Raw genomic sequence first — 11,242 nt, forward strand, 5'->3', positions numbered from 1 at the left:
GGTTTCAGGAATGGTGCAATAATAACAAGGTTGTTGTGATGGGAGATTTTAATTTCCCCAATATTGATTGGCTTCTCCCTAGAGCAAGAGATTTAGATGGGATGGAGTTTGTTAGGTGTGTTCAGGAAGGTTCCTTGACACAATATGTAGATAAGTCTAAAGAAGAGAGACTGAACTTGATCTGGTATTGGGAAATGAACCTGGTTAGGTGTCAGGTCTCTCAGTGGGAGAGCATTTTGGAGATAGTGATCACAATTCTATTTCCTTTACCATAGCATTGGAGAGGGATAGGAACAGACACGTTAGGAAAGTGTTTAATTGGAGTAAGGGGAAATATGATGCTATCAGGCAGGAACTTGGAAGTATAAATTGGAAGCAGATATTCTTAGGGAAATGTGGCAAATGTTCTGGGGATATTTGTGTGGCGTTCTGCATAGGTAAGTTCCAATGAAACAGGAAGGATACAGGAACCATGGTGTACAAAGGCTGTTGAAAATCTAGTCAAGAAGAAAAGAAAAGCTAGCAGGAAGGAGTTTAAGAATGAAATTAGGAGAGCCTAGAGTCATGAGAAGGCCTTGGTGAGCAGGATTAAGGAAAACCCCAAGGTGTTCTACAAGTATGTGAACAGCAAGGGGATAAGACGTGAGAGAATAGGACCAATCAAGTGTGATAGTGGAAAAGTGTGTATAGAACTGGAGGAGATAGCAGAGGTACTTAATAAATACTTTGCTTCAGTATTCACAACGGAAAAGGACCTTGGTGATTGTAGGGATGACTTACAGCGAACTGAAAAACTTGAACATATAGACATTAAGAAAGAGGATGTGCTGGAGCTTTTGGAAAGCATCAAGTTGGATAAGTCACCGGGACCGGACGAGATATACCCCAGGCTACCGTGGGAAGAGATGGAGGAGATTGCTGAGCCTCTGGCAATGCTCTTTACATCATCAATGGGGACGGGAGAGGTTCTGGAGGGTTGCAGATGTTGTTCCCTTAAAGAAAGGGAGTAGAGATAGCCCAGGAAATTATAGACCAGTGAGTCTTACTTCGGTGATTGGTAAGTTGATGGAGAAGATCCTGAGAGGCAGGATTTATGAACATTTGGAGAGGCATAACATGATTAGGAATAGTCAGCATGGATTTGTCAAAGGCAGATCATGCTTTATGAGCCTGATTGAATTCTTTGAGGATGTGACTAAACTCATTGATGAAGGTAGAGTAGTAGATTTAGTGTATATGGGTTTCAGCAAGGCATTTAATAAGGTGCCCTATGCAAGGCTTATTGAGAAAGTAAGGAGGCATGGGATCCAAGGGGACATTGCTTTGTGGATCCAGAATTGGCTTGCCCACAGAAGGCAAAGAGTGGTTGTAGATGGGTCATATTCTGCATGGAGGTTGGTGACCAGTGGTGTGCCTCAGGGATCCGTTCTGGGACCCCTACTCTTAGTGATGTTTGTAAATGACCTAAATGAGGAAGTGGAGGGATGGGTTAATAAATTTGCTGATGGCACAAAGGTTGGAGGTGTTGTGGATAGTGTGGAGGGCTGTCAGATGTTACAGCGGGACATCTATAGGATGCAAAACTAGGCTGAGAAGTGGCAGATGGAGCTCAACCCAAATAAGTGTGAGGTGGTTCATTTTGGTAGGTCAAATATGATGGCAGAATGTAGTATTAATGGTAAGACTCTTGGCAGTGTGGAGGATTAGAGGGATCTTGGGGTCCGAGTCCATAGGACACTCAAAGCTGCTACACAGTTTGACAATATGGTTAAGAAGGTATATGGTGCATTGGCCTTTGTCAACCGTAGATTGAGCTCAAGAGCTGAGAGGTAATGTTGCAGCTATACAGGACCCTGGTCAGACCCCACCTGGAGTACTGTGCTCAGTTCTGGTCACCTCACTACAGGAAGGATGTGGAATCTATAGAAAAGGTGCAGAGGAGATTTACAAGGATGTTGCCTGGATTGGGGAGCATGCCTTATGAGTGAACTCAGCCTTTTCTCCTTGGAGCGACGGAGGATGAGATATGACCTGACAGAGGTGTATAAGATGATGAGAGGCATTGATCGTGTGGACAGTCAGAGACTTTTTCCCAGGGCTGAAATGGCTAACGTGTGAGGGCACAGTTTTAAGGTGCTTGGAATTAGGTACAGAGGAGATGTCGGGGTAAGTTTTTTACGCAGAGTGGTGAGTGTGTGGAATGGGCTGCTGGCAACGGTGGTGGAGGGTGTTCTAAGAGACCCTTGGATAGGTACATGACGCTTAGAAAAATAGAAGCCAATGGGCAACCCTAGGTAATTTCTAAAATAAGGACATGTTCGACACAGCATTGTGGGCCGAAGGGCCTGTATAGTGCTGTAGGTTTTCTATGTTTCTATGAACCGTTAGATGCTCTTTATAAAGGATGTTGTGGCTTTAGAGAAGGAGTAGAAGAATTTTACCAGGATGCTGCCTGGTTTAGAGGGCTAGACAAACTTGGGTTTTCCTTGAAGTGCCAGAGGCTGAGGGAGATCTGATTGAGGTTTATAAGATTATGAGAGGCAGAGATAGAGTCGACAGGGAGTATCTGTTTCCCAGGGTAGAAATGTCTAATACCAGAGGGCATGCATTGAAGGTGAGGGGGGTAGGTTCAAGGGAGATGTGAGGGGTAAGTTTTTTTTTTACTCAGAGTGTCTTGGATACCTGAAATGTGCTGCCTGGGGTGGTGGTGGAGGCAAATACATTAGAGGCTTTTCAGAGACGTTTGGATAGGCACATGGATGTGAGGAAGGTGGGAAGGGTGAGCTTAGGGATATGGACATGGTATAGGTAGGAGTGATTAGTGTTTGGGTGTTTTTGAAAAGCCTTATAGCTGGTTCAGGACAACACTGCGGGCCAAATGGCCTGTTTCTGTGCTGTACTGGTCTATGTTCTAAATTCAAACTCTAAATTTGCATCTGCTAAGTTGTGTTTCAGTGTTAATGGGTGGGTGCTGATCTCTGGTGGGTGTGTGGTTGCAAGCTGAAAATCCAAATAGTCTCTGTAGCAGGGAAGACTGAAAACCTTGATTTAAAATTAAATATTTAAAGCAGAGGTTGATAGATTCTTGATATAGTTAAGGCATGAAGGGATATGGGGAGAAGGCAAGAGATTGGGGCTGAGAGGGAAAATGGATCAGCCATGATGAAATTGTGGGGCAGAATCAATGGGCCAAATGGCCTTAATCTGCTCCTATATAATATGCCTAATGAATTAAGGTTATTTTTTATAGTTGGCAATGTGGACATCCTACAATTATCTACAAAATGGTGCTAAATGGGATGCTTTGCCCACTTGTTTGCCTTGAGGGTAAGGTTTACACTTGCTCTGTATTGGGACCATAGAAACCATAGAAACTACAGCACAGAAACAGGCCTTCTGACCCTTCTTGGCTGTGCCGAACTATTTTCTGCATAGCCCCACTGACCTGCACACGGACCATATCCCTCCATACACCTCCCATCCATGTATCTGTCCAATTTATTCTTAAATGTTAAAAAAAGAACCCGCATTTACCACCTCGTCTGGCAGCTCATTCCATACTCCCACCACTCTCTGTGTGAAGAAGCCCCCCCCCAAAATGTTCCCTTTAAACTTTTCCCCCCTCACCATAAACCCATGTCCTCTGGTTTTTTTCTCTCCTTGCCTCAGTGGAAAAAGCCTGCTTGCACTCACTCTATCTATACCCATCACAATTTTATATACCTCTATCAAATCTCCCCTCATTCTTCTATGCTCCAGGGAATAAAGTCCCAACCTATTCAACCTTTCTCTGTAACTGAGTATCTCAAGTCCCGGCAACATCCTTCTCTGCACTCTTTCAACCTTATTTATATCCTTCCTGTAATTTGGTGACCAAAACTGAACACAATACTCCAGATTCGGCCTCACCAATGCCTTATACAACCTCATTTGCTTTCTGAATACATTATCATAGTTAACAGAATCTGCCTTTGCAGATTGCTTTAACAAACCTGTTTTTGAAGTGTGATCTGTCTCCATGAAGCGAGCATGTATTGGAGAGAGCTCCTTTGGAAAATGAGCATTCACTTTGTGGAGCGGGGCCTTGTAGAGAAATCCAGCTCCAAGCCCACCCAATGTTTCTAACACTCTTTATAGGCATCCGTTAGTCTCGTGAGACCATGCATTTGCGCCTTGGAAGGTTTCCAGGGCGCAGGCCTGGGCAAGGTTATATGGAAGGCTGGCAGTTGCCCATGCTGCAAGTCTCCCCTCTCCATGCCACCGATGTTGTCGAAGAGAAGGGCATCAGGACCCATACAGCTTGGCACCAGTGTCATCGCAGAGCAATGTGTGGTTAAATGCCTTGCTCAAGAACACAACACGCTGCCTCAGCCAAGGCTCGAACTAGCGACCTTCAGATCACTAAACCAGCGCCTTAACCACTTGGCCACGCGCTAACATTCTATTTTCTGTGATATTCATACCCTAATTGATTTGGGCACTTTGCTCTCTACCAATGTTAAAAATGGGTAGAATAACAAACTAAAACAACCCCAGTGCCCATACTGGGTTAGTCAATCTCACTTGACCTCCACTCAAGTGGTGGTCTTGGTTATCTTTGGCTGATCCTGTTCTCCCCAAATTCTACTGCTTGCCTACTCTAGGGGTAATTTGGAGGCCTCAGTTGGTCAGGGTCGACCATGGATATTGTGTCCTGGCTGTCTAGATATGCAAGCCAGGGCAGTACAATATGGAGAGCAAGTTGTTGGCCGTGTAGCAAGCTCCCCCTCTCCATGCATCAAAGGAATGGCTGAGACCGATACAGTTAGGCACTAGCAATGTCGTAGGAGTTGCCAGTCACCGTTGAATTCAACGTAGCACTGCGTAAGTGACTCCAGCTCTTTGATTTCTTTCCATCGGGGTTCACTCCCAAGGAGTTCCCTGTGAGTGGGTATAGCCTCAAGACATCAGAGTTTTCCTTCTCCTAAATGAGCTGCCATCCACCATTGTTGAGCTCCATCTGCCTGAAGCAACCAGCTTTAAGACTGTCAATAGAAATGGTTCAGCTTGGCTTGATAGCTAAGCCACACATGAAGGCCGGGAAGGGAACTTGGTTGTCAGAGGCTATTTGAGGTGCACACCATTGGGAGCATTTATACGAGGGGTGATTGATAAGTTTGTGGCCTAAGGTAGAAGAAGTCCATTCTAGAAATCCTGGCATGTTTATTTTTCAACATAGTCCCCTCCTGCACTTACACATTTAGTCCAGCGGTCGTGGAGCATACGGATCCCTTTGTAGAAGTTGGCGTCTTGGACCTCCAGAAAGTGGTCCACAGCAGGGCTGATTGATAAGTTCGTGGCCTAAGGTAGAAGGAGATGAGTTATTAACTTCAAATTTTCTGCATAATCACTCAAGAGTTGAACTGCACATGCATGCAACGAAAGCTCCTACCTTCAGCCACGAACTTATCAGTCACCCCTGCTGTGGGCACTTTCTGGAGGTCCAAGATCCGTATGCTCCACGACCGCTGGACTAAGTGTGTAAATGTAGGAGGGGACTATGTTGAAAAATAAATGTGCTAGGTTTTCTAAAATTGACTCCTTCTACCTTAGGTCACGAACTTATCAATCACCCCTCGTAGGTTGTGTGAGCTTATCCCCATTACCACCCCCAGCTATAACAAACTTAAGGGACCTAGGGGTAATTGATAGTCTGTTAAATGAACCAACTGTCTCATCTTTGGGATCTGGGAAGAAACCACAGCATCCAGAAAATCCCACCTGGTCATATGGAGAACCTGACAGCATCTGAGGCCAAGGTAGAAACCGCCATAGGGCAACAGATCTACCCTCTAAGCCACTGTGCTGTCCATCTGCCTGTTGTGGTCCTGAGGAACAAATTTCACTGATGGACTTTCCAGCGAGCTGCCTGTACAGTAGAGATCTACATCTGTGTATTTCTTCAGAGCCAACATCAGCCTCTGGATTTACAGTATTCTCTGTGGAGAGAGAATGATGCCACGTGGGCGTGCAGGAAGGAGAGGCAGTGGATGGGAGGAAGGTGGGGTTGGGGTGGACCAGGGGCTGAATTCACTTTGGTGAGTGACCAAATATTTATTGGGCAATATTAGTCCCCAGCCAACTGTACAGATTTTTATTCTGAACTAATGTTGCTTTGTGAAGAGGCTGCGTAATATGAGTCTGGAAAATATTTCAGCAGTAACCTTCTGTTCTGCCAAGACCAAATTCTTGTGGTGATTGAAAACGGCTGCTTAATAGTTTTGTTTCATTTTAAATATTTATCTTTTTTCATATGATACATAAGGGCCACAAGGAAAGTGCCAGCCTTTAATACTTCTGACGAGCTGAAATATTTGGACTTCCCAGTTTGGAAATTCTTCAGTGGAAGGTCTGGTGCCTCCTACTGTGGAGATGTTAGTGACAGCGTTCATAATCCAGCATGACGAACATGTAGCGAGCAGACTGTGGAAGCATTGTTAACTTCAGAATCCGGTATAATATCATTGGCATATGTTGTGAAATCAGTTGTTACGTGGCAGCCGTACATTGCAATACATAATAAAATCCGTGAATTACGGTAAGTATATAATGTTGTTGGTATCCATCTGACTTGAAGGAGAATGGGTGACTATGATCGTCATCGCATGCCTGGGCGGAAGGTATGGAGATCCTGAGATACCCATTCGTCCAGATCCCCCTCTCGGCCTCACCGGTGTAGACCAAAGGAAAGTTTATGAAGCAATACGTTTGGCACCAGCTCGGCCGCAGGAGCTGCCGGAAGGATATTCAATGACGTCCAGCCGCCTTAGGGGCTCCACTCCGGATTTGTTGTCCGGGTTTACTCCCGTAGCCTTGGTCTCTCCTGAGGCTGCCCACAAGGCATTGGGACTATTTACCCATAACTGGCAATCTGGTTTACGAGCACCAGTGGGCCTGTGTGGTGTGTGTGCAGGGGCCAGACCTCCTCCCAGTACTCTGTAGTCCAGCCTGAGTCCAAAAGGAGTTCAGTTACTGTGTATCGCCAGCGAGGAGACAGCTTATCTACTGATGTCTACTATAAACCTACTGACTCTCACAGCTATCTGGACTATTCCTCTTCTCACCCTGTCTCTTGCAAAAATGCCATCTCCTTCTCGCAATTCCTCCGTCTCCACCGCATCTGCTCTCAGGATGAGGCTTTTCATTCCAGGACGAGGGAGACGTCCTCCTTTTTTGAAGAAAGGGGCTTCCCTTCCTCCACCATCAACTCTGCTCTCAAACGCATCTCCCACATTTCATGCACATCTGCCCTGACTCTATCCTCCTGCCACCCCACTAGGAATAGGGTTCCCCTGGTCCTCACCTACCACCCCACCAGCCTCCGGGTCCAACATATTATTCTCCGTAACTTCTGCCACCTCCAACGGGATCCCACCACTAAGCACATCTTTCCCTCTTCACCCCCCCCCCGCTTTCTGCAGGGATCGCTCCCTACGCGACTCCCTTGTCCATTTGTCCCCCCCATCCCTCCCTCCTGGCACTTATCCGTGTAAGCGGAACAAGTGCTACACATGCCCTTACACTTCCTCCCTTACCACCACTCAGGGCCCCAAACAGTCCTTCCAGGTGAGGCGACACTTCACCTGTGAGTCGGCTGGGGTGATGTACTGCGTCCAGTGCTCCCGGTGTGGCCTTCTATATACTGGCGAGACCCGACGCAGACTGGGAGACCGCTTTGCTGAACACCTACGCTCTGTCCGCCAGAGAAAGCAGGATCTCCCCGTGGCCACACACTTTAATTCCACATCCCATTCCCATTCTGACATGGCTATCCACGGCCTCCTCTACTGTAAAGTTGAAACCACACTCAGGTTGGAGGAACAACACTTTATATTCCCTCTGGGTAGCCTCCAACCTGATGGCATGACTTCTCTAACTTCCATTAATGCCCCACCTCCCCCTCACCCCATCCGTTATTTATTTTTATGCACACATTCTTTCTCTCTCTCTCCTTTTTCTCCCTCTGTCCCTCTGACTATACCCCTTGCCCATCCTCTGGGCTTCCCCCCTCCCCCTTTTCCTTCTCCCTGGACCTCCTGTCCCATGATCCTCTCATATCCCCTTTGCCTATCACCTGTCCAGCTCTTGGCTCCATCCCTCCCCCCTCCCGTCTTCTCCTATCATTTTGGATCCCCCCCCCCCACTTCCAAATCTCTTACTAGCTCTTCCTTCAGTTAGTCTTGATGAAGGGTCTGGGCCTGAAACGTCGACTGTACCTCTTCCTAGAGATGCTGCCTGGCCTGCTGTGTTCACCAGCAACTTTGATGTGTGTTACTACATGAGGCTTGCTGTTGGACAGGCAATGTGCTGGCAGGGGGAGACTGACACATTCAACTCTCTTTTTCGCAAGACTGCCAGCCAGCGGTGGAAGCTGAAAGTGAGAGTGACAAGCACTACTCACTACACTACCACACTAGACTCATCACAACAACCATATTGACACTAAATATATACTGTATATGTAATATATAGAGATATACACATAGATCGATGTAGGTATACATAAATGTAGACATACAGATAAACAATGTCAAAGTCCCCACAAGCAGCAGCAAAAGGATCAGCCAACCCCTCGCACCAGCGGAAGCACTGACCCCACTCTCCTACACACGCAGACAACAGCAAAAGCCACCCTCATTTCCACCCCCCCAAAAAAAAACAGACTTTGATCCAGAGTCCATCAAAGCTCCTTTCCACAACCCAGCACTTTGGGTATCTTTCTCCGTCAAGGGAGAAGAGAGGTCACTCTCTGGCAACAACGAGAGCGGATAGCAGCTTCCCACTGTTCTGATGTTACTGTCTTCCCCGGAACAGTGACAGTGACTCCATTCCACCACAACAGGCAGCATCTCCCGGTGGTCCCCCATTTCAATTCGACTTGCCATTCCCGTTCCAACATATCTGTCCACGGCCTCCTTTAAGAAAAAGTTAAATAATCACTTAAATATTCTCCTTCAATAATCACGCAAAAAGAGAAAGAATAAGTAGTGAGATAGTGTTCATGGGTTCAATGTCCATTCAGAAATCTGATGGTGGAGGGGAAGAAGCTGTTCCTGAATCGCAGAGTGCATGCCTCCAGGGCTCTGATGGTAGCAATGAGAACAAGGCATAACCTGGATGGTGGAGGTCCTAACTGAGGATCAACCCTGGAAGATGTCTTGGATACTACGGAGGCTAGTGCCAATGACGGAGCTGACTGTGTTTACAAATCTGCAGCTTAATTTGATCTGCCCCCCATACCAGATGGTGATGCAGCCAGTTAGAATGCTCCCCACCTGTACAAATTTGCAAGTGCAGAGTGCAGCCGTCTAGCTCAGTTCAAATCCTGTGGTTGGCAACAATTTTGTTTTAACTTGTATTTAAAAGTATAACTATCTTTTAACCCAAGAAAGCACAGGCAGCATCACAGGAAAATGTATTTTTTACAGTGATACACTGACTGCACTATCCAAACTCAGGACAATATGGAGGGACAGCAACAATATGGAAGTACAAGATCAGACTCCTGCGTGCATTGGTATTCTCCATCTTCCTGTACGCATGTGAGACATGGACCCTCACAGCAGAGCTACAGAGGAAGATACAGGCGTTGGAAATGAGGTGCTATCGCAACAACTTGGGCATCTCATACTTGGACCACATCACAAACGAGCAGGTCCGCAAGACCATCCAGCACCACATTGGCCCCCATGAAGACCTTCTCACAACGGTGAAGAAAAGAAAGCTGAGATGGTATGGCCACGTAACAAGATCCAGTGGCCTTGCAAAGACCGTCCTACGAGGAACTGTGGAGGAGAAAAGAAGGAGAGGCAGACAGAGGAAAAGATGGAAGGACAACATTAAAGAATAGACAGGGAAAACATCTGCGGTGACCCAGGCTCTGGCACGCAACCGTGACAGATGGAACAGACTAGCGCGGAGCTTGTCATGACGACACCCTGACGACTCCACCAGGAGTTAAGGGCACAAGGAAGGAAGACAAGGATGAGGAAGAAATTGAAAGTTTTGTGCAGACTGTCTCCAGCCCTTAGGAGTGCATGTTGTCACTTGGATTATGAACGAGGGGGGAGCAATGGAAGTTTCCAGCGCAACATACGCAAAATGCTGGAGGAACTCAACAATTTGGGCTCCATCTGCAGAGGGGAATGGTTTTGGGCTGAGACCTTTCATCAGCACTGGAAAGGGAGGGGAGGGGTAGGAGTACAAACTGGCAGCTGACAGGTGAGACATGGTGAGGGCGAAGGGGGGATGAATAAGAAGCTGGGAGGTGATAGGTGGAAGAGATAAAGACCTGAAGGAAGAAACTCACTGGAGAGGAGAGAGGACTGTAGAAGAAAGGGATGGAGGAATGGCACAAGGGGAAGGTGGTGGGCAGGTAAGGAAAGGGAAATGTTGAGAGGAAGTTAGAATGGGGAGTAGAATTAGGGAAGAGGAGGGAGATGGCAAAATTACTGGAATTGTGAGGCATTGCCCCTCCAACATGAGTTTGACCTCATCATGGCAGTAGAGGAGGACATGTTGGAATGGGAATGTCAATTCGAATTGAAATAGGTGGACACAGGAAACCTGCCTTTTGCAGCAAAGTGGAGAAAGTTTTCAGCATCACCATCCTGTGGAAGATTGTAACATTGGAACAGCGAGTTGCTGGTATCTGCTCTCGTTGTTGCAGAAGTGATCTCTCTCTCTCCCTCCATGGGCACTGAAGTGCTTGGTTATGGATTGTAGTTTTGAAGGTCTCTTTGGGGGCTTCTGCTAAAGCTTGCATGATGGAGCGGGGGTGGGGGTTGGTTCTTCTGCGGGCACAAATGGTGGGGGAGGGGTGTTCCAGGGCTTTGATGTTATCCCCATTCATTTTATGGGGTTTCTTATTTTGTGGACGTCTGTGAAGAGTACGAATTTCCGGTTGTATACTGTATACAATCTCTGACATTAAGAGGCATTTGAAGGAAGTTCTCCATGACCTGGTGTTTCTCCTGAAATGGACCTTTTTCAAAGTTGAGTTTAAGTACAAATATGGGTGTACACATGTGCAATTTAAAAAAACATTACCTTACAGCACTATCCCAGACACTTGGCATCAAATACACAACATTCACAAAAAATAAACAACAAAAGTCATAGTACTGTAAAGACAAATATTGTATAAAAATCATTCCTCATCTCCTGAGGGTCTATAATGACTGGGACAGTGAAAGGGAGGAAT

Source organism: Mobula birostris, chromosome 12, assembly GCF_030028105.1.
Source record: "Mobula birostris isolate sMobBir1 chromosome 12, sMobBir1.hap1, whole genome shotgun sequence".
Lineage (NCBI taxonomy): Eukaryota > Metazoa > Chordata > Chondrichthyes > Myliobatiformes > Myliobatidae > Mobula > Mobula birostris.